The sequence below is a fragment of the Geotrypetes seraphini genome, chromosome 1, assembly GCF_902459505.1.
Source record: "Geotrypetes seraphini chromosome 1, aGeoSer1.1, whole genome shotgun sequence".
NCBI classification, from domain to species: Eukaryota; Metazoa; Chordata; class Amphibia; order Gymnophiona; family Dermophiidae; genus Geotrypetes; species Geotrypetes seraphini.
In genome coordinates, this window is record NC_047084.1 from 35,722,013 (window position 1) to 35,746,543 (window position 24,531).

Below are 24,531 nucleotides of genomic sequence, written 5' to 3' on the forward strand. Positions count from 1 at the left end.
TAGAATTGCTCTTATACATCCATTTAATAATCTAAAATTTAGATTTTAGATATGATATACAAGTTTAAGTTCAATTTATTTGATATACCGCAAATATAAAACCAAGGTTAAAATCTAAACGGTTTACAATATAATAAAAATATAAAAGGAGTGGAACCAATTGATTAATTACAATAAAGTCTAGGGTATGGGTAAGAAGAAAAGGAAAATCATATACGGTATAAGATAAAAATGCATTCAATTATGATTATAAACCCATTCTATTAAACCCATGTACCCGTTTTATTAATACCCATGCATTCAATTCAATTATAAACCCAATCTGTTAAACTATGAACAAAATGCCTGAGAAAAATAACACACCTTTAGTTGAGCCTTAAATTTCAGAAATGAACTTTCTCTATGAAGGTGAAAAGGTAGAAAGTTCCAGAATGTAAGAGCCATGACTGAGAAGGAGGAATTCCTGTGAATATCGAGAAATACTGAGGAACAATCAGCAACCGTTGATGTGATGATTGGAGAGTTCTCTGTGGAGAATTTTGAACTAAAAATCTAAATAAGAAAGAAGGAAAACTACTTGATAAAATCTGATGAAAAAGAATATCTTTTTTTTTAAGTTCAAAAATTTTTAATTGATTTTAGCATATAAAAGTACAATAAATGTTAACAAGGTAAGATACATACAAACTGCATCAATGCAAGGAGTCACAAAATATTATTAATACTAGTATTTTAGCCCGTTACATTAACGGATGATAGAATATATGTCTGTGTGTCTTTATTTCTGTCTCTCTCTCCCTCCCGCTGTCTGTCTCTCTCCCTGGCCCCCTTTGTCTATCTGTCTTTCTGTGTCTCTCCCTGTCCCTATATCTTTCTTCTTTTCTTTCTATCTATCTGTATCTCTCCCTGCCTCCAATGCAGCAGCATTTCTCTCCCACCACTTCCCTGTGCAGCAGCCACAGCAGCATTCCCTCCCCCTCCATTTCCCTCCCCCCACATCACTTCCCTGTGCAGCAGCAGCGTTTCCCCCCTTTCCCTTCCCGCGGTCTGGACGGCTCCCTTAGTCCCTTACCGCCCCCCCCTTCCCTTCTCACGGTCCCGACAAACCTTCTGATTCCAGCAGCGTCTGCAGCACTCAACAAGGGTGTTAGAGTAGATGTCTGTCTATCTGGGGTTTTTTTTTCTTGGTTTCTCTCTCCTTGCACGCTGCCTGTCTGTCATTTTTTCTGTCTGTGTCTCTCCCTATGTCCTTAGTGCCCTCAGTGCCTCCTTCCTATGTCCTTAGTGGCCCTTCCTATGTCCATCGTGTCCCTAGTGCCTCCTTCCCATGTCCTTAGTACCTCTTCCTATGTCCTTAGTGCCCCCATTACCTCTTTCCTGTGTCCATAATGCCCCCAGTGCCTTCTTCCCATGTCCTTAGTGCCCCCAGTGCCTCTGTACTGTGTCCTTAGTGCCCCAGTGCCTGCGTACTGTGTCCTTAGTGCCTCAGTGCCAGCGTCCTTAATGCCCCCAATGCCTCCTTCCTATGTCCTTAGTGCCCCCAGTGCCTCTGTCCTGCTTAGTGCCCTCAGTGCATCCTATGTCCTTAGTGCCCTCAGTGCCCATTTCTATGTCCTTAGTGCCCTCAGTGCCTCCTTATGTCCTCATTATTATCTTCCAGACTTTGTTCCACTCCCACCCCCAATGCCAGCCTGCCTGCCTCCCACCCCCCTTCCATTGAACCCCCCACCCCCATACCAGCCTGCCTGTCATCAGGGATGCGGCAGAGAAAATTAGGCCAGTAGAAGAGCCGAAGCAGCGTGTTTAGTGTGCCTGGGACGCTGCTGTAGTTGCCAGATTTGTCAGCCATGTAGCGGTGGGAGGGTCAACGGGGGTATCTGGTGTGGTGGTTAGGGTCGGTGGGGGGGGGAGGGGAGTCACAGCGTGTTAGTGGTGTGGCGGGTAGGGTCGGCGGCGGGGGGGAGGAAGGGGAGTCGCGGTGTGTTTCCTGGCCGGTCCTTTGACGCTTCTTGGCGGCCGACAGGCTCCGCATGCGCACTCCTACCTGCGGGTCCCTACAGCGCACGGAAAACGGATGCACACAGGTGGGAGTGCGTATGTGCGCTTAGGGCTTTATTATATTAGATAATATAATACAGCAAGCAGACCCATGCCTATTTAGAAGGAGAGCACAACATGTGGTATCCAAAACACAGAGAGAGACACCAGAGCCATACACCTATAAAAATATCATTTTTAAAAGGAATTCGATAAGAAACAGGAAGGATATGCTCAGCTTTCCAAAGAGGTGTAACATGATCAAATTTTGAATGGTGATAAAGTAATACTGTAGGAGTAGAGAAGTAGCTTAGAGCTTTTTTTACAAAGCTGCTCTAGGGCCTTAACGCACAGAATAGCGCACGCTATATTGCTGTACGCGCTAGCCACTACCGCCTCCTTTTGAGCAGGTGGTAGATTTTCGGCTAGCGCGTGCTATAGCTCGCGCTAGTCCAGAGTGCGTGCGCTAAAATGCTTAGCACTCCTTCGTAAAAGGAGCCCTTAGTGTTTAGAGCAATGGGCTGACAACCAGTCACTTAACCCTCCATTGTCCCAGAACAATCACTGTGCCTAATGTAACTCACCGTTAACTACTATTGAAAAAGATGTGAGCTAAATCCATACAAATATCTACTTATTTTATGTATTTATTTTTATTCTACCTAGCATCCACGGAGACAAACTGAGCAAACATTATTGTATATTGTCTGATATTTATGAGACTAGGGACTCCTTTTACTATGGTGCGCTAGCGTTTTTAGTGCACACATGAAATTACCGTGCGCTGCACCGCGTGCCACGCTTCTAGAACTAAAGCCAGTTCAATGCTGGTGTTAAGGTCTAGCGCACGCGGCAATGTAGCTAGGGCTTTAACGCATGGAATAGCGCGTGCTACATTGCCGCGCGCACTAGACTTTAATGCCAGCATTGAACTGGCATTAGTTCTAGAAGCGTAGCACGTGGTAATTTCCTGCGTACGCTAAAAATGCTAGCACACCTTGGTAAAAGGAGCCCTAACATACACACTGAATGTAACATAATATAGAGCACAAATAGAGGGATGGCTAGTGCTCAAACCCAATAACTTACCCTTGACCCTCTCTGTGAATCTGCAGACACACCCCTCCAATCTGCTCAAGTGGAACCCAAAATATTATAATTTAATTGAAATGGTGGCCCTTCAATATCTTTTTAAACTTTACCTCATCTGCCTCTGTCCTAAGTTTGACGAGCTGTTTCCACTCCTGTGGACCCTCAATTCAAAAGGCACCCATGTCTCATCAAAATTTTCTTTTTGCAATGTTAGAATACAGAAGTGGTGGTCTGTTTTATTATAAATAAAAATTATCGAACTAAAAAAAAAAAAAAGAACAGAGAAGTGATCTCCAACCACAAAGGTCTATTTGATCTTTAAATCCTCAACATTGTGAACAGATAATTTGGGGTATTTGATATCAAGGCTTTATGAAGCACCCAGAGGATTTAAAATTTTGTCCTATACTCTATAGAAAATCAGTGAACTTGGCTTTCAAATCCAAACTCAAGACAATTTACAAATTCCTATGCACCTGCCTTTGAGAGTTTAAAATCTAAGGCTATTTTTCTAACATGCTGAAGTGTTAATGCACATTTACAAGTATTAATGAATGTAAAAGCGCTTAGGTGTAATTTAATTCTCAATGGATTGTCCAAAGTTAGGCGCCAAGATGATGTGTGCTAAGCGCAGATTCAACAATGGCAGTTGCACACCCTGTACTAGTCTGCCTTTAAGCACCTAACTTTAGGCATAAGCACTTACAGCGCTGGCAAAATTATGATGAATTTTGGCAATGCTGAGAGCTTTCTGACAATTAAGATTAGTGTAAACTAAACTGCTGTGTTTAGCTGATGCTTACAGCATGGAATGTTGGTGTTGGAAACAGGTGTACTGCCTCCGAATGACAGTTGAGATAGAAGCCGTTTCATTGGCTGTTCAGGCCCACTCAATTACATTTCACTACAGACGGACAACAGACGGACAAATTAATTATTTATTTATTCGATTGTATTTACTGTAGGATGATTAATACCACCAACTGAAACACCTCATTTTTGGGTGTTCTCGGTATTTATTAAATATAAGATATTTAACAAACCTTTTCAAGTTTCAAGTTTATTAATATTTTCATATACCGACCATCACAAGTATCTGGTCGGTTTACAATAATAAAAAGTAAAAAATTATTTAAAATATTAAAATTATGTATAAAAAAAGTCTAAATAAAAATAGGGGGATTGAGATCAAAACATAGACTTAATTACAATGGGTATGGGACAAAAGAAAAGAAAGGGGAAGGGAGAGTTTTTTTAAATACATGGTATAAATAAAAATAAAAGGAAGTGAACGATAGAACACGAGGAAAAAATGGGGTATTGCTTCCTAAAAGCGTTTTTATTTGGGAACTTAGTTGGAATTTTGATATGCATCTTTAAAGAGGAATGTCTTAAGGTGTGTTTTAAACTTGTTTAGGGAATTTTCAGAGCGAATGTTCTTGTCATTAGCAAGTGTTTGCTTTGCATATTATTAATACTTGAACGTGGGACTCTAGTACTATAATGGGTAAGAATTGTGTTATCAGTTCAAAGAAGAAGGGTCAGAATTATATTCTTATGGAAGAAACAACCTTAACACAGAAGGAAATTGTTTGGAAGATGAACATCTCATCACAGTTTGTGAGTGTTGAAAAAAGTTGGCAAGAGGTGAAACCTTGTTGCCAAGAAGAATATCTGCCTGTTGTCACAAGCCCTTGTCCAATGCCAGGGATGACCGAACATTGGTCAACATGTGTCTGCAGAACAGGAAAGGGGGTTTGCAGTGCTTGTAGCAGGAGTGGAGAGATTATGCAGTGGCAATAAATGTGATAACTGTTTGTTGTCATTTTTATAGAGCAGCTTTGAAGGCATGTTGTCCCTTGAGAAAGCTGTTATTCACAGAAACCATAAACTAGATCAATTACCTTCCTCACTGTTAAACTCTGGCAATGCTTTGAAGATTGAATTTTCATCAAAAATTGGGGGGGGGGGAGGGTGTCTGGATTCTACTCTTTCTTTATCAAATCAATAATATAATGAAAAAATGCTTCTTCAGTCTTTGGATGCTGAGAAGGCTTCGTAATTTGTTTCATCAACAACATTTTGCTGTTTTGGTTCAAGTAATTATACTGGCTCATTTGGATTATGTAAATTCTCTTTTTATCAGCTTAAATAAGTATAATATGAAAAGGCTGCAACTTATTCAAAACACGGCGTCCAAACTGATATTTAGTAAGTGTAAATATGAGTAGGTTACTCCTTTGTTGAAAGCCTTGCACTGGCTTCCAGTTTATTGGAGAATCCAATTCAAATATGCCAGCAAAATATTTTAAATTCTATATGGGATTTTTTTCCCCCCATTGATTGCTCTTTCATTTAATTCTCAGCAACCTCTGTATTCCAGGGGAATTCATAAATATAAACTAGTCTTCCCTTCTATTAAGGATGTTAAAGCTGTGGAGGGGCATAATCGAAAGGGACGTCTAAGTCGGTTTTCGTCTAAGTCGCAAGTCATCTAAAGTAAAAAACAGCCTAGGACACATTTTCGAAAAATACTTCCAAAATTATTTTTGTTTTGAAAATCATCTAACTATATGTCCTTCCGATCTGATCGTCCAAGTCGCTATATTGTCCATCTTTATACCACATTTTCATCCAACTTTTCGTCCAAGTCAAAAACGCCTAAAACAAGCCCTGTTGGACGAGGGAGGGGGCTGCAAAGTGATGGACTGAACACCCAGACACGGCACCTAAATAGTGGGGTACCTTACAGGGCACTGCTGTGAACTTCACAAAAAGGGTGCCATGTCTTCATCTCACTACAGCTCCCTTGTAGGTCGTGGTGAGCCCCCCAAACCACCTCCAGAATCCCATAGACCCACTTATCTACCACCCCAATAGCCCTTATGGCTGCAGGAGCCACTTATATGGCAGTACAAAAGGGTTTTGGGGGTGTATAAGGGAGTGCACATGTTTAAGCACATGTTTTTAGACATTTTTCTCTTTCGATTATGAGCCCCTTAGGTAAGATCTGTTGATCTTTAGCTTTTTCCTTTGAAAAAATTTGGAATAATCTTCCTGCTGAAGTTAGACTTCTTCCTTCTTTACCAACTTTTCGGAAAACTTTAAAAACTCATCTACTGTATTTCAGAAATTTCTAATTGACTCTTCAACATATATAAAGATTATAAATAATGATACTTGTACTTTAGTATCCTGCTTTCCATGTCCTATTATTTTTTAATATTTTGTAAACCGAACCGAGCCCCATTGTCAGGAGGAAGTGGTATATAAGATCAAGGATTGGATCGTGGGTCAATAAATATTCATCCTGGACTGCAGAAGACTGTGCCAAGGTAATTTTATGAAAATAAATTTTAAAATCTTTTTACAGCTTAAGAACCACATCATAATGATATAGGGACTTTGGATCATCTGTTATATTATTGTTCTTTGATACTTAATTTCTGGAAATCAATTTGGAGAAAAATTAATCTTATTCTTGATTCAGCAATTCCTCTAACATATGAAGCCATAATCTGGGGTACGCTTTTACATGTCAAGCCTTGTTTGGATAAATATAAAAGTCAACTTTTTATGATAATGACGGGAATAGCTATCCAATTGATTACACATAATTGGAAGAGGTATGACAGACTAAATTACACGTTTTGGTGGACAAATGTTTGTACCACGTAAAAATATAAAAAAATGAATGCAGAGTGTTTGGGGTTTAGCAGTACATTTAATAGAGTGTCGAGGTAGAAGATGACATCTTCCTACTCAGGAGACCCTCGGCCACAAGAGGGCATCCGCTCAAACTCAGAGGAGGGAAATTTAGGGGTGACATTAGGAAGTATTTCTTCACGGACAGAGTGGTGGGGCACTGGAATAAGCTTCCGGAGCAGGTGGCCAAGGCCAACAGCGTGCTTGACTTTAAGAATAAATGGGACATCTACGTGGGATCCCTACAGAGGCCTAATAAGAAACTCAGACTTGATAAGGAGGGTCAGTAGAGTGGGCAGACTTGGTGGGCTATAGCCCTTTTCTGCCGTCATCTTTCTATGTTTCTCTGTTTCTATTTGTTACATCATAATAATTGTAATGTATTTATTTATTTATTTATTTATTTATTTTTGAGGTTGGTAGAATTCCTTACACATCCAGGGGAGGGAGAGGAGAGGGAAAGATATTTTGTTTATTAAAATACTTAATTCTAATATTATAATTACATAATTAGTCTTGTAGTAATTTGGTAAGAGGGGGGAGAAAATGATTGTTCTAAGTATAAATTGTATGTTTAATAATGCGTTTTATGAAATATTTATGTTCAGATATTTGTATTGCATTGTCAAAGTTTAAAAATCAATAAAGATTTATTAAAAAAATAAATACTTAATTTTAAAACTTTTATTATGCATTTCAGCTGCTCAAGTAAAGTGAAATCATGTTGCATCATTATTGCATTTGTACAGGTTGTCTTTTTTTGGATAAGAGCACAATGCAGATCCTTGAAGATCATGCTCAATTGGTGCATAGATGCCCTGGAAAGGAGTTCCACAAAAGCCGTGTAGTTCAGTCAAACATCCCCTCTCTATGATGGTATGGAGAGCAATTAGATTGCATGGCCTAAGCAGGCATGACCAGTATCAGAATGTTCTTGAAACATGGCTACTTCCCCAAATAGAAGCTTGATATGATGAAAACCTTGAAGAAAGAGATCATCTTTGAACAAGACAAGGCCTACTGCCATACTACTAAAAAAATTAAGAACTTCTTGGTCCAAAAGCAAGTGAAACTTCTGGACTAGTCAGGAAATAGTGCAGATATGAATTCTATCAAGAATATCTGGAAGATCTTGAAGGACAAAATGCATGAGCACATTGTCACAAACATGCAGTAACTAATGGAGAATCTGATACAAGAATGGTTCCAAAATAAGAACATCAAAAATTGTGCAAGGAATATGAATGAAGGCATGTCAGATTTGATGAAGGCACTGATAGAAGCATACAGTGGATGGACAAAGTATTGACATTACACGCCGACTGATATGAAAATTTTACATAAAATTTGAGAAATGTTCTAACAATTGTTACAAGAGTTTCATTTTAATGTACTAAACATGTTTTGTTGTAAAATTTTACATTTTTCTGAATTTTGCAATGAAATATCAGTCATTTTCAATACAAATAACTTATGTTATAAAATCCATAATAATTTTTTAGCCATTGCTGAACACCGGGTAGAGTGTTTCAACATATCATCAACATTGAGATCTAAATCCTTTTCTTGGGTTGTGATTCCTAATGTGGAACCTCTTCTTCCCTACATATCAATGAGCCTTGATATCTGTGAATGTATCTAATCTACCCTACATTGTATCTGAGTTTCATACTCTTTGGTTCCTAAGGATACAGCATTTTTAATTGCAATTTAAAAGATTTCTCTGGAGTTGAAATTTCTCTGACTGAAATGTTCCATCCCTTCCTCCCTCTCCCCTCTGCTTATACAAGTTAGTAAATGAGTGCTTTAGATTATAAGCTCTCTAGCACGGAAATACCCATTATACATGAATGCAATTCGCCTTAAACTGCTATTAAAAAGACATGAGTTAAATCTCAATAATAGTGATTAAAATCCTAAATCTACTCAAAACTCACAAAAAAATCAATAACAAATACCTTCCTCCAAGTTCCTAAACTTGGGCCTTATTTCTCTTTCTCCCCTTCCCCCAGAGCTCTTGCAAAGTTTGGATATTCTCTAGTTCGTGTTTTCCTGCAATATGGTGCTAGCAGTAAAACTTAGAACAGCATGAAAAATTTTGCTGAAATATACAGTATATGCATTCTCACATGAAAGTGTTTGAAATGAAAAAAAGATAAGATGTGCTACTCCTAAGCAGAACATTCCTATGGAAAAAAAAAAGATGTAATCCATTGCTTTTGATATTATGCAGTACTTAGCAATCTCTAATGACCAGACTTCAAAGAGAATGAGCATTTTGATTAGAATGTGTGTTTACTAAAAAAGCTGAATCTTCATTTGGAAATGAAATGAAGCAGATTTCCTTGTAGAAAACACATATGCTTGTCATCTGGTTTGTTGTTTTGTGCAAGTAAATATAGATGAGGGCCAACCTGGTGAAAATCACAAGGGTGACTTGTTAAATAAGATTCTCTGCCTCCAATACAGTACTACACTTTTATCAGAACTAAGAGTATACAGTATACTGTAATTATTTTTCTTTGCATAAATCTGATGTCAGATTGCGCTAAGATACTGTACTTTAAACATTCAGTCAAACCTTGGGTAAGATCATTAGGTGAAAAATTTCCATCCCTTGCACTGGATACCTGCCCAAGGCCAGTTTACACAGATTTCATTACATGGAGACATAATACAGACACACTGCCTGACTCAGAAATGACAGACTGATTGTCAGGCTTGATGTATTGGTGGGCAAAGAAATCTTGTTACAAGTCATATGTTACTTAAAAATAATCATATATTTTACTTGAACATAATTAAAATCATTTGAGATCTTATCTAGTTTTTACAACATAGCAAATTTTAGCAAAAATTAGCTGCCCCCTATAGTGAAGAAAATGTTCCCAGCTGGTTCTGAATCTGCCTGTACTAATCTTGCCTGTTTTGAGGCAGTTGTAGAATGAAAGTAAAGGGGAGGGGAGTACATCCATCAGTGAAAGCTGATTAGAAAGTTACTGGATTCACCAGTAAACTTTAAAATTGTAATTTTGCTCTGATTTAGTGCTGTGCTTGCCCAGTACAAAATCTAGTTGTGGAACATCAAAACTCAACAAAGGAATGGTGCTGGAACAACCCAAGGGGAATCAAAACCCAATTCCAGACAAAAAAAATAAAACAGCAAAACTCCACATTAAGGCTTGGCTTTACTGCATTCTAAGATCCAAAAATTGTCTCATACATGTGTAGATTTTGCCTGAGCAACACTAGTGGGTAAGTCAAGGGCTCAGTCTAGAAATTCTAAAGCAGTATCTGAAGACAGACATTAGGCAGAATTTTTGTGATCATTTTTTACTTTATCAAATTTTTTTTTTCTTAAATTACATTTCTGGTGCACAGTGGAATAACTTCCCCTAACCGCGAGCTTTGCAGAAGGAACCATCTACAATTTATTCAGCTCCGCCTCCTTCCTCAGTGGGCTAAACTGCATCTCTTCAGTTTTTTCCTTCTGAATGCGAGCTGGAAGAATGTATTTCTGATCTGCTCTGAGAAGCTTTGTTATTTTCAGGATTTTATCTGAATTCTAAAGCTTTCGGTGCTCAAGAGGTCCCCAGTAGCCTTGGGGCAGCTCTGCCTGGAAGAAGACGCAGACTCTCTGAGTAGCAGTTTGCAGCTAATAGGGCAATCCTTGAGGGAACCTGTCTAGCAGTCTAGCCTGTCTAGCCGTTCTGCACTAACATTTAAGGGGCTCGGGCATGGTTCCCCTAGGAGTCAGGTTCACACCTGATTTATCAGACACTTGATCACAGGCTGTTTGGCCCTGTGGCAGTACGGGAGAGCTATAGCAGGTGCTGTGTTTTCCTCCCCCGTTGCTGTGTGCAGGTCCATGGGGGCCCGACTGACAGCCTGAAGATCGCAGTGTCCTGGACTTGGTATATGCTTGTTTGAGGCAGTGGTCTTCTCCAGTGTGAGCTGAAGCAGGCAATAGCAACAGTGCAGCACAGTAATTGCTATTCAGCAAAGTCCAAATATTTTTCTGCTATTCTGCTTCCCAAGAGTCAATATGATTTTGGCAGAATGATATTCTTGTTGCCCAAGTAACGTAATAATTCCTGGAATACATACAGTAGTTCTGAAAAATAGTCAGTGTTTCTACTGAAATATTGTTCATTAAAACATAGCCTTAGTGGGAATGTTTTCTGTGAATACATTTTTAGTTATTCCTTATAAAGTTTCTGATGTACGAACTAGTCCAATATCTGCTCAACAATGGAACACTGCTGCTCCAAGCATCTTCTCTAGCCGGCACACTTGCAAATTCCCAGCCTCTTCTTTATGAAGGCGTTGTGGAATTTCAAGCTCACAGATAGAAATATGCCACAACCTCATGTCCCTGCCTAATACAGGGCCAGATGTTATGGAGCTGATAGCTTTTTGTCTCTGAATGTACAAAAACCCTTGCCAAGGAAAACCAAACTGTGCAATATGAGATGGGCCACAGTTTGCTCCTTCATGGCATTTCATATTTATAGCTTTAAGGACAACTGGACTGTGGGACCACAGAATCTGTCTGCTGTACCAGTAGATAAAGTGAGGAATTTTGTGGCGGGAATACATAGACTCAGCCAATTTACACAACTGACTGTTAGAACTTTTATCCATAGATTGTTTTGTATGGTGTGTTTTGTATATATATATATATATATATATATATATATATATATATATATACATACATACATACTAGTCTTTAAGCCCGTTACATTAACGGGTGCTAGAGTAGAGTAGATGTCTGTCTGTCTGTCTGGATTTTTTTTTCTTTGTCTCTCTCTCCTTGCACGCTGCCTGTCTGTCTGTCATTTTTTCTGTCTGTGTCTCTCCCTATGTCCTTAGCACCCTCAGTGCCTCCTTCCTATGTGCTTCTGTCCTGCTTAGTGCCCTCAGTACATCCTATGTTCTTAGTGCATTCTGTGCCCCTTTCTATGTCCTTAGTGCCCCCAGTGCCTCCTTCCTAAGTCCCCATCATTATCTTCCAGACTTTGTCCCACCCCCACTCCCGTTACCAGCCAGCCTGCCTGCCTGCCTGCCATCCCCTTGAGCAGCATGTTTCCATTTAAACCCCCCCATCCCCCCAATGCCAGCCTGCCTGCCTGCCTCCCATCCCCCTGAGCAGCATGTTTCCATTTAACCCCCTCCCGATGCCAGCCTGCCTGCTTGCCTCCCATCCTCCTGAGCAGCATGTTTCCATTTAACCCCCAACCCACCCCCTGATGCCAGCCTGCTTGCCTCCCATCCCCTTGAACAGCATGTATCCATTTACCCCCCCCCCCCCTCCTGCGCCGACTCTACCCAGCACACCAAAAAACCCCATTGACCCTCCCAGCCAACCCTCCCACCGCTAGACGGCCAACAAATCTCCCAACTCCAGCAGCATCCGAGGCATAGTAAACACACTGCTTCGTGGTCTTCTTATAGCCTAATTTCCTCTGCTACATCTCTCATGATTTCATCAGGGATGCGGCAGAGGAAATTAGGCCAGTAGAAGGACGTGAAGCAGTGTGTTTACTGTGCCTCAGACGCTGCTGGAGCCTCTGCTTGTCTCGCGGTGGATCGGCTGGGAGGGTAAACGGGAGTTTCTGGTGTGCCAGGTAGGGTTGGCGGCGGGGGGGGGGGGGGGAATGGAGTTGCGGCGTGTTATTGGTGTGCCGGGTAGGGTCGGCGGGGGGGGGGGGGGGGAAGTCACTGCGTGTTACCTGTCGCTGGTCCTTAGACGCGCATATGCGTACTCTTACCTGCCACAGCTCGACAGATCAGGAATCAAGGAACACAGGGTAAGAGTGCACATGCGCACTTAGCATTTTATTATATAGGATACTGTATATATATATACACACAGTATATATTATATATATATATGTATATATTTTTTATATATATATATATATATATAGTGGGCCTTCTCTCTCTCTTTCTCTCTCTACCATCCTCACTATGCTCATGTCACTCCTCTCCTTAAGTCACTTCACTGGCTCCCTATCCGCCATCGCATCAGTTCAAGCTCCTATTGCTGACCTACAAATATGTTCATTCTGCTGTCCTTCAATATCTCTCCTCTCTCTCCTTATACACCTCCCAAAGAACTCTGTTCCTCAGATAAGTCGCTCTTAGCTTTACCCTTCTCCTCCACTGCCAATTCTAGACTTCGTTCCTTTCAACTAGCTGCCCCCTATGCCTGGGATAAATTACCCGAGTTTGTCCATCAAGCCCCTTCCCTTGTTTAAAAGTAGACTGAAAACCCATCTTTTTGATATAGTCTTCAATCCTTAACCCTACACCTCTGCCCTCCATCCCAACCTGCTGATTCCTCTTAACTGTATCCATGACATCCTGTTTGTCTGTCTTGCCTGTTTAGATTGTAAGCTGTTTTGAACACGGACTGTTTTCTTCTTCTTTGTGACTCTGTGCAGCGCTGTGTGTGTCTGGTAGCTCTATAAAAATAATTAATAGTAGTAGTATATTGGTCCTTGTCTTTAAGATGATGGCAATGCTAGCTCTTCCATGTGTTCTCAATAAGAGGTATCACACTATGCTAAACTAACTCTGGCTGACAAGTTGAGCTACTGCTTAACATCAGGGTAGTGAGACTGTTCAATATATCCAGCTTGCTGTGAAGGATATTTTCTTAAGAGGATGTAGTTCAGCAAGCCCTCAGGTCCATTGAAATCTGTATTAGTAGACTGCTGCTTCCTCACTGAGGCAAGAGGAAACATTGTTCGACTCTTCATTCAATGTTTATTAAAAGATTTCATTTCCCCTACGCAATGGTTGCATCACACCACCAAATCATCCATCTGCTTTGATCCCCAGCATCATTTTATAGGCTTAATGGCAATAATAATAAATCTAAGTCCAGAAATAGTTTCTGCAGATTACAGCGATCAATCAAAATTCAGGGAGCCTAAACCATTAATGTCATCAGCAATGATCCAGCACCAGGAGAATCCATCTAAATCAACTATTATTACTGAAAATACTCCTCAAGAGTCTTAAGATAAAGGTAGCGTAAATTGCATTTCTATTTTTGCCAGTCATCGAGGGATAATGTTCATGTAAATTAGTATTCTATTTTTACCTTTGTGCAAGTTGTGGGACAAGCAATGACTTGTGCTGCTAACTGAGGCTGACTCAGCTTTTGAATTACTGGGAATGTCTAATTGATCTACAGAGATAGACAAGTAATGTTTGCATGAAATGTGTGTTTCTTTTCCAGCTGAATTTACAGTGGCTTGTATATCTAATTAATACAAAATAACAGTGGAGAAACAATCGCTTTCTTAAAATTCCTGTTCGTTCCATATCCTTCCTTACCCTTTAAAAAGGTATTGAGGATGGTGACCGACAACAGCAAAAATCATAGATTCAACTGAATCATGGGATATACCCTTTTCTGTCCTGATAACAAACTCTAACTCCTAGTTTTCCTTTAGAAAAATGCTAAAGACCTACTTATTTGACAAATTCTTCTGAATGTGATTATAATACACTGTGCTTGTACAGTCTCTTGCTTGTTAACCGCGTTGAACTGAGAGGTTACTGCGGTATATAAGTGAATGTTATGTTATAGCTATGTTTAAATATATCCATGCTGGGATTTCAAGGCCAGACAGTGAGGAGAAACTGCTAAGCTGCTGAATTGCTGTTACCCAGTACAGCATAAATGGAATGTGCATCTTTGGCTAAACCTGTGGGGAGCAATTTTATAGCAGATTATTTACATGTGAAAGCCAACCAGGTTTCTATTTCTAGCCTATTTTACAAACACTAATGGAGGTACCTAGTGTTACATTGGCAAATGGACTGCAGGACAGCCTTGAGATCCCCTAGGGACATGTTTTGCATTTGCTGACAATGTGCTGCTCAATAGTTATGCGATATTACTGATGCTGCAATCTCATTGGTTGAATAGATAGGTCGGCTATTGCAAGCAGAGCCCTGATATTTTAAAAAAAAATTTCAATGAAAAGTAGTCATTGATCTCTTTCTGATTGAGAGGATGGCCCCCTACAGAGTTTTGTTGCATTGGTGGCACCTTGTTCATATGCATGAAGGTAAGCCTTACTGGGTCAGACCAATGGTCCATCAAACCAAAAATCCCATCTTCATGGTATCCAAACCAGGTCAAAAATACCTGGCAAGCAAAGAATCATACATGCAAACAGATTTTCTTCTTGATATACTGTCTATAGACTAGAGCTAAAATGGGAAAAATCATGATTAAATTGATGCCATGGACATACCTGTAAGTGTACTTGGGAGCAGGTGTAAATAGTTATGTGTAAAGTAACTATGGGTTCATTTTCAAAAGAGAAAAATGTTCACAAAATAGCATAAAGGGGAAGATTGATGTTTTTCTCACCAAAACCTTCCAAATCACTATTTTTGAAACAATTTTCTAGATGGATTTCTATGCTAGGGTGGGTTTATGATTTGGATATTTTCCTGTCACGATCGAACATTTTCTAAAGATGACATTACTTCAGTAACTATTGGCTTAATTAATTGTAGTGAAATCTTTAAGACTTGGCTACCACACAAGTCTATAACCACCAAAAATAGGTAGCATAGAGAGGAACTAGGGGTCTCAAGCGCTCACAGTTAAAAGCCCAATGTTTTTCTCAAGGCTAGTAACTATACAGTGAGCTATCATTGGTCCCGTATACTCTCTATAACGTTTATTTATAAATTTTTTTACTTTTTATACTTTTTAAAAATGATTTAGTGATCTAGTAATCTAAATTTCTTATGCATTACTCTCCCATTATAGTTAGAAGTACTTAGCTTTCATATTCTTAGCTTGAAAGTACTTTGCTTCAGTTTTCTTAACACGGAAGATCTCCGTTTCGCTCCTATCCTTTTAACAAGAGCTTCATCAGGACAAGCGCCAAAAGCAGCATGTTGAATAATATAAAGAAGAGTCTGCTCTTTGCGAAGACACAGAATAACTACTGAGTCAAAGACTCAGTTATTCTGTGTCTTCGCAAAGAGCAGACTCTTCATTATATTATTCAACATGTCTTTGCAGCGCTGGTGGTGTTAATAGTGCTGCTTTTGGCGCTTGATAAATGCTAAGATGCCCATAGGAATATACAGTGGAACCTTGGTTTACAAGCATAATTCGTTCCAGAAGCATGTTCGTAATTCAAAGTACTCGTATATCAAAGCACATGTCCCCATAGGCCACAATGTAAACTGAAACAATTCGTTCCACAACCAAGGTTTACTATGGTAGCCCAAGGGTGGGTACCTGCCTGTGGGTGCTGCAGCCCTTGTAGCTTGGTAGCTTCCTTTCCCCGGGGTCCCTGTGCGGCTCTCCTCCCTCTTCGGCCGATGCCTTTTCCGTTCACCAGCGCCTCCCGGCTTCTGATTCAAGCCGACCGCCATCCTTCTGACACATGCGCAGGACCTCTGAACTCCCCCTTCAAGCCGGCGCCGCTCCAACAACACGCGCACCACGAGAAGGGAGGAGACCAGAAAACAATCTAACGATGAGACTTCTAGTCATTATGAATGAACTCGTAATTCAGCTCTTTTCTTTTTATCCCTATTTTTATGGAATGACCTCACAAGTTATTCGAAATGATCTTTCATTTCCTAAAATTAAATATATGTTTTAAACTCATTTTTTAATTTGGCATTTAATCTGATGTAATTTTCAGATTGTTGGTGGATATGAGAAGACTGCGTTCAAGAGACCACATCAAAAAGAGGGTTTTTTTTCTCTTTCTTTTAATATTTAGGTTAGGTCTTTTCTATTGATAATGGTGTTCCTTTCTTGTTTTTAATTGATTTTGTGTTTTGTTAGCCACACTGATCTGTTGTAAATTGCGGGATATCAAATTTTAATAAACATAAACATTTAAGATTATGTCCAGGGCACAGTTTGGACATCTGGGGCTAGATCTGTTCGAACAACGAAAAAGTGCCAAAAATGTGCCCAAATGTGCCCAAACTAACCAGATGATCTCTTGAAGGATCTAAACATGACTCCCCACACTCCCCACACAGTGGTCACTGACCCTCTCCCTAAGATGTGAATGAAACAAGTGCATGCTTGCCTGTATGAGATCTTCAGATGTTATGGCCAGTCCTAGTAGAGAAACAAGCAGGTTCCTGGAGTAGCCTGGTGGGTAGGGACTGTCTATAAATGTCAAAATGTACAGCGCTGCTTATGCCTTTCAGCACTATATAAGTGATTAATAAGAACATAAGCAATGCCTCCACTGGGTCAGACCTGAGGTCCATCGTGCCCAGCAGTCCGCTCATGCGGCGGCCCAACAGGTCCAGGACCTGTGCAGTAATCCTCTATCTATACCCCTCTATCCCATTTTCCAGCAGGAAATTGTCGAATCCTTTCTTAAACCCCAGTACCGTACTCTGCCCTATTACGTCCTCTGGAAGCACATTCCAGGTGTCCACCACACGTTAGGTAAAGAAGAACTTCCTAGCATTCGTTTTGAATCTGTCCCCTTTCAACTTTTCCGAATGTCCTCTTGTTCTTTTATTTTTTTGAAAGTTTGAAGAATCTGTCCCTCTCTACTCTCTCTATGCCCTTCATGATCTTGAAAGTCTCTATCATATCCCCTCTAAGTCTCCTCTTCTCCAGGGAAAAGAGACCCAGTTTCTCCAATCTCTCAGCGTATGAAAGGTTTTCCATCCCTTTTATCAGACATGTCGCTCTCCTCTGAACCCTCTCGAGTAACGCCATATCCTTCTTAAGGTATGGTGACCAATATTGGACGCAGTACTCCAGATGCGGATGCACCATCGCCCAATACGATTAGTATTAGAAGTAGTGTAATGACATATAGAGATGGGAACTCAGGCCCATACTTTAACACTACTTACAGTGGGAAAGGGAATGGGGAAAAGGTTTGGGACTTGTAGACCGCCTTTTTTTGTAGTTTTACAACCATACTCAAAGCGGTTTATATACAGGTACTTCAAGCATTTTCTTATCTATCCCAGTGGGCTCACAACCTATCTAATGTACCTGGGACAGTGGAGAATTAAGGCCCAAATTCTGTAACCGGCGCCTAATGTTAGGCATCTATTATGGAGGCGCCCATCTAGATAGGCGCCTATCTAAATTGAATAACAAGCTCAATTAAGCTTTTTAATCAGCAATAATTGAAATGTAGGCGCCTATCAAGAAAGAGCGATTCTGTAACAAGGCGCCTCTAAAAATTTAGGCGGCCTTCCAAAAAGTAGGCACTATGCATGTTAGGCGTGGGCGTGGCTTCGTGTTAGGTGCCTTGTTACAGAATCGCTGCTCTTAAGCGTGCTTAAGCATTCTCATGGGCGCCTAACTTTTAGTTGTGACTAGAGCTGGCCTATATATTGGGCGCCTCCAAGACAGGTGCCGCTCAGTACGATTCACTAAATAGCACCCAATTTTACTTGAATCGCGCTGAATGGTGCCTATATCGGCGCCTAACTTTTGGGCTCTTCTTATAGAATTTGCACTTTTATGTGTAAATCATGACTTCCTGTGGTCCTCCCGAACTCTACCCCTACATTTGCCTATTGGCAGGTCCTGTAAAAACATGTGCATTCTTGGCTGTGTATGTGCTTTTACGAATATTGCATAAAAACTACAGTACTGTATTTTACATGCATAAAAGTCCTTTACACACAAACAACCTAATTATAAATATGGCACTCAAAATTGCACATTCAAATTTGAGTATCTACTTGGTACAACTCAAATTGTATGTGTAATTTAATTGACAAATGAGCCAATTAATGCTGATAAATGGGTGCTAATAATTATTGGCACTAATTGTCATTAATTTAAATTTACATGCACGTCTTCAGGCATTGGGATCTGAGCGTAAATTTTGCTCATGGATCAGAAAAATGGGCATGGCCATGGGAGGGGCAAGGGCAGATCAAGGTTGTTCCTGGAATTTGTGTGCAGTATTACCGAATAAGGGAGATCTGTGCCCAAAACTGGGCATGGATTCTGGCGCCAAACACTGTTTCATAAATGGTGCCCAACTGAGCGCCATTTGTAGAACAACACTTAGTACTAATTTTATTGGCGCTCAAATTTGGGTACCATTTATAGAATTTAGTCCAACATTGCCTAGCGGCGGCGAAAACAGCGAACAGAATGCTATGAATTATTAAGAAAGGGATCACAAACAGATCGGAGAGGGTTATCATGCTGCTGTACTAGGCCATGGTACACCCCCACCTGGAATACTACGTCCAGCACTGGTCGCCTTACTTGAAGAAGGACACAGTACTACTCGAAAGGGTCCAGAGAAGAGCGACTAAAATGGTTAAGGGGCTGGAGGAGTTGCCATACAGTCAGAGATTAGAGAAACTGGACCTCTTCTCCCTTGAAAAGAGGAGACTGAGAGGGGACATGATTGCAAGATAATGAAGGGAATAGACTTAGTAGATAAAGACAGGTTATTCACTCTCTCCAAGGTAGAGAGAATGAGAAGGCACTCTCTAAAGTTAAAAGGGGATAGATTCCGTACAAATGTATGGAAGTTCTTCTTCACCCAGAGAGTGGTGGAACACTGGAACGCTCTTCCGGAGGCTATTATAGGGGAAAACACCCTCCAGGGATTCAAGACAAAGTTAGACAAGTTCCTGCTGAACCGGAATGCACGCAGATAGGGCTGGTCTCGGTTAGGGCACTGGTCTTTGACCTGGGAGCCACCACAGGAGCGGACTGCTGGGCAGGATGGACCACTGGTCTGACCCAGCAGCGGCAGCTCTTATGTTCTTAACACATATTGATTATTTAATTTAGAACCTATTTTCTACTACTACTATTAATCATTTCTCCCAGATGCATGGCCATGCCCCATTCCCCAGAAAGCTTCTTTTAATTCCTGACATCCAGGCCACGTTCGAGGGCCTTCGAGCATGAGCAGACACACGTGACATCATCCATGCATGATCAGAGGCCCTCCAGACTCGGCCAGAGCTTTCCAAAACCCAGACAAACTGCTGGGTTTTGGAAAGTCCGTCTGGGCACCCAGACAGTCCTCTAAATAAAACAACATGTCTGGGATTTCCCAGATGTCTGGTAACCCTTAGCAGGAGACCAGTTAGAAGTAGATTTCAGTAATATATGCATGGGGTTACAAGAGTGTGGACAAGGGTCCAGGTAGTGAGCTGAAAGAGGAAGGGGCAAATTTTGCTGATGTATATCAAAACACAGAAGAAACAATCCCTGTTCAAAAGAGCTTACAATCTAATCAGGGCAGTCAAACTTGACAAGGAGGTGCAATCTTTATACTTCTCAAGTAGTTTCAAAATAAAGCATTCATAGAAAAACACCAGATATCTCAGCATATCATTACAGTTGGCAGTCCCTGTGTAAGTTAAAACATTCTTTAAGAATAAAATAGTTTCCATGCTTCAGACCTACAAACACTGTTTCTTTGCCACCGGTTGTTTTCTCCCCTCCTGTGAGTCGCTCAGATTTATTGAATCTTGTTATTACTGGCAAGTGTTATATGAGTAGCTCAAGTGTCCATGGAGGGTTTTGTAAGACTATACCAGCAACTTGCTTGTACATGCAGAGAAGCAACTGTACAGAAAATGAGAATCAAAAAGTCTGATACAAAATACACTTACTATACTAAGGCCTGAAAATGTTATTTGCTGAGTTCTATTAAGGTTGTTTCCTTTGCAAGTGGCTCATGTTATTTATGGATTTTGCCTTATATCATTCACAGGGATCATTTTGGGCATTCCCCTTTCTACCTTCTTTCAGAAAGAAATAAACATACAATTCTAATCTTATCAACAAAACTAAGAACTTTTGTGTCTAAAGTAGAGAGCTGCACGGGAACGGGGACGATGGGAATCCCGCAGGACCCGCGGGGATCCCGGGGATCCCGTAGGGATGCCCCTCGTGCTCTCGGGGATCCCGCGAGGCTCATCTGATTTTCCTACCTGCCCTGCTGCGAGGCTCCTCTTCAATTTCCTGCTGCAGCACACATAGCCAATCGGAAGTCTTCCCCGATGTCAGCGCTGACATCGGAGGGAGGGCTTAAGCAAAGCCCTCCCTTCCTCCGACGTCAGCGCTGACATCGGGGAAGACTTCCGGTCGGCTGTGTGCGGCAGGGCAGGTAAGGAAAAGGCAGTAGCGTACCAAAGGGGGGGGGCGGTCCCCCCCAGGTGCAGCCATGGGGGGAGAGTGTGCATAGTCGGTCAGGTCCCCTTACCTTTGTGGCGCTTCACCCAACCGACTGACAACAGGCCCGGCCGACAAACCTCCCTGCCTGTAGCCGCAAATCTAAATTACCTTCTTACAGCAGCTTCAATACTCCAGCTGCTGTAAGAAGGTAATTTAGATTCGCGGCTACAGGGCAGGGAGGTTTGTCGGACCGGGCCTGTTCTGTTGTCGGTCGGGTGGGGAAGTGCCACAAAGGTAAGGGGCAGGGAGGGAGAAAGGGAGGAAAGGTGGAGTGGAGAAGAAAAGACGCTTAAGGGAAATGGGTAAAACTGAGGGGGGAGAAGGACGCTGAAAGCACTGGGGAAGACAAAGGGGTGGAGAAGGACGCTGAAAGGACATGGGGAAGACGGGAGGGAGAAGGTCGCTGAAAGGACATGGGGAAGACGGGAGGGGGGAGAAGGACACTGAAAGCATATGGGGAAGACAGAGGGGGGAGAAGGACACTGAAAGCACATGGGGAAGACAAAGGGAGGAGAAGGACGCTGAAAGCACATGGGGAAGACAAAGGGGTGGAGAAGGACACTGAAAGGACATGGGGAAGATGGGTGGGGGGGAGAAGGATGCTGAAAGGACATGGGGAAGACAGGGGGGGAGAAGGACACTGAAAGGACATGGGAAAGACAGAGGGGGAGAAGGACACTGAAAGCACATGTGGAAGACAGAGGGGGGAGAGAAGGATGCTGACAGGACATGGGGAAGATGGGGGGGAGAAGGACGCTGAAAGGAATTGGGGAAGAGAGAGTGGAGAGAATTCGCTGGCAGGGAAGAAGACAGAGATGCCAGACTATGGGGGGAGCGGAGGGAAGAAGATGGGTGCCAGACCAATTTGGAAGGGGGGAGAAAGGGAGAGGCACAGTAACAGAGCAAATGGAAGACACAGAGAGAAGAGAAACAGTAGATGGAAGGAATTGAATGAGAACATGAGGAAAGCAGAAACAAGGCAACAAAGGTAGGAAAAAAATTCTTTTTTTTTTTTTTTGCTTCAGGATAAAGTAGTATATTAGTTGTGTTGATAAAAATTTATAAACATTAGATGCTCTGGTAGAAACCCATTTACAAAGTATGTATTCTTCCCAATTAATATTTCCAAATTAATAAAGTCTTTTTTGCTTATTTTTAAATGGGTTTCTACCAGAGCCTTTAATTCAGTAGCATAATTAACTGAAATAACTATTTCTGAAGTTTATAGGGACGGGTGGGGACAGAGGGATTCCTCGCGGGGACGGGTGGGGACAGGTGGGACTTTGGCGGGGACGGGTAGGGATTTCTGTCCCCGCGCAACTCTCTAGTCTAGAGCTAGCATATTTTTGTGTGTGGGTCCTCGCGAGTAGAATAAACTTCCGGGATATTTATGACAGCAATCTAGTTTGAGTAGTTTTAAGAAAATGTTGAAGAAACATCTCTTCTGTAAGATGAAATATGGGACTTGATTTATAGTTCCTTGATGCGAGGCGCTGGTAGCCTCTTTGTAATTTTTGGAGGCTTTACATTATATTATTATGTTATATTGATGTTTGATTTGTTGTATTGTATGTGATTCTATTTGTGTATGTACTTTACTGGGAAAGGCGGGTATAAATAAAGAAATACCTACGTAGTAAGATAGTTTTGTTTAAATGGATGTGGTGCTGAGCACTTAAATGCTTTTATCTGATTAACAAGCAAGGACCACTGTCTGCTGGAAATTCTACAGATTTTCTTGCAGGGCTGAAGCCATAACATTCACTCTAGTTTACACATGCCTAGATTCTCACAGAAATCTGTCAACATAAATCACTCTCTAAATGGATCACTCTAGTCAAAATACTGTATATTGTACATTGTAGGATATGCACATAATTATGCACACACAAAATACGTACCCTTTTACTAAGTTGTGGGGAGAGGGGGGTTAACATGCGCCTAACATAGCAAAAAAAAAAATGGACTACTGTGGGATGCACTTATAGCATCACATGGTAATTTTTGAATGTGCATGCACCAACTGCATGCTGAATACATTTTTTTGAGAGGACATACCAGAGATGGAGAGTTGGCATTCCTGCGCCAACCAGGAGCCCTTACCACCTACAAAATAGAAGACGATAAGGAAATTAGATTATAAATAATACAAAATACTGCAATAAAAATTATAACAGGAAAAAGGAAATTTGATCATGTCACACCCTTATTAAAGAATGTGCATTGACTCCCCATCAACCACAGAATTACTTACAAACTGGCACTAATTACATTTAAAGTCCTACTATCTAAAGCTCCACCATTCCTGGATAGAGTCATTATCTCGTATAATTCTTTCCATACTTTATGATCAGAGGATAAAAATCTTCTCACAATTCCATCCCTATGAACTATAAACACTAGGTGAAACACAATTTTTTCAGTTACTGCTCCCCAAATCTGGAACCTAACCTCTGGAATCTAACCTCTGGTAAGAGAAGAAAAAACTCTCAAAAAGGTCAAATCAAAATTAAAAAGCTACAGGGATTTTGGAGTCCATTCAACATTTCCACTTGAAGCAGGCAAGCATTGGTCAAAATCCGTTCTGTTTTTTCCCTTCTTTGTTCTCTTTCCTATATTAAGTTGTAGTTCCTCCCTCCATTTCCCTCTTGCCGAATGTACGTCTGTGATTCTCCTAAAATTGTTTGTCTCCCCCATTTTTTTATGGTTCATTGCTTTGTAATCTATGAAAAAAGCAATTTTATCAAATCCCAAATAAACTTGAAACTTAAACTTGAAACTTCCTGCAGCAATTTTTTAAAATAGAGACACACGCTAAAGGAAAAAATATAGCTACAGTAGAAATGGCCTTAATATATGGGAAAGGCCTGCATAAGGGCATGGTAAGACTTATTTTTATGGCAGCTTAGTAAAAGGACCTTATATAGCCCTATTTACTAAAGGTTTATTCCCATTAGGGGGGTTATTTTATAATGACTTTTTGATGCATATAGGCATATAAATGTGCATAAAAAGTTGCTTATTAAATAACTTCCACATAAAAATGTGTATAATAATAAGAACATAACTCTGGTGTGGGAATGTTAGGGGGAATTATGGGGGGAATGCAAATGAAGTCACAGTTATTATTATTATTTGCATAATAATTATTATTATATTCTTTGTATACTGTCTTTTTTGTGGAACAATCAAAGCATTTTACATGATTTAATGAGACGGAGTCAGCATGGGTTCAGCCAAGGGAGATCTTGCCTCACATATTTGCTTGGCTTCTTTGAAGGTGTGAATAAATATGTGGTTGATATTGTATATCTAGATTTTCAGAAAGCTTTTGATAAAGTTTCTCATGAGAGGCTCCTGAGAAAATTAGTGTCATGGGATAGGTGGCAAAGTTCAGTTATGGATTAGGAATTGGTTATCGGATAGGGTTAAATGGTCATTTTTCTCAATAGAGGAGAGTAAACAGTGGAATGCCGCAGGGGTCTGTACTG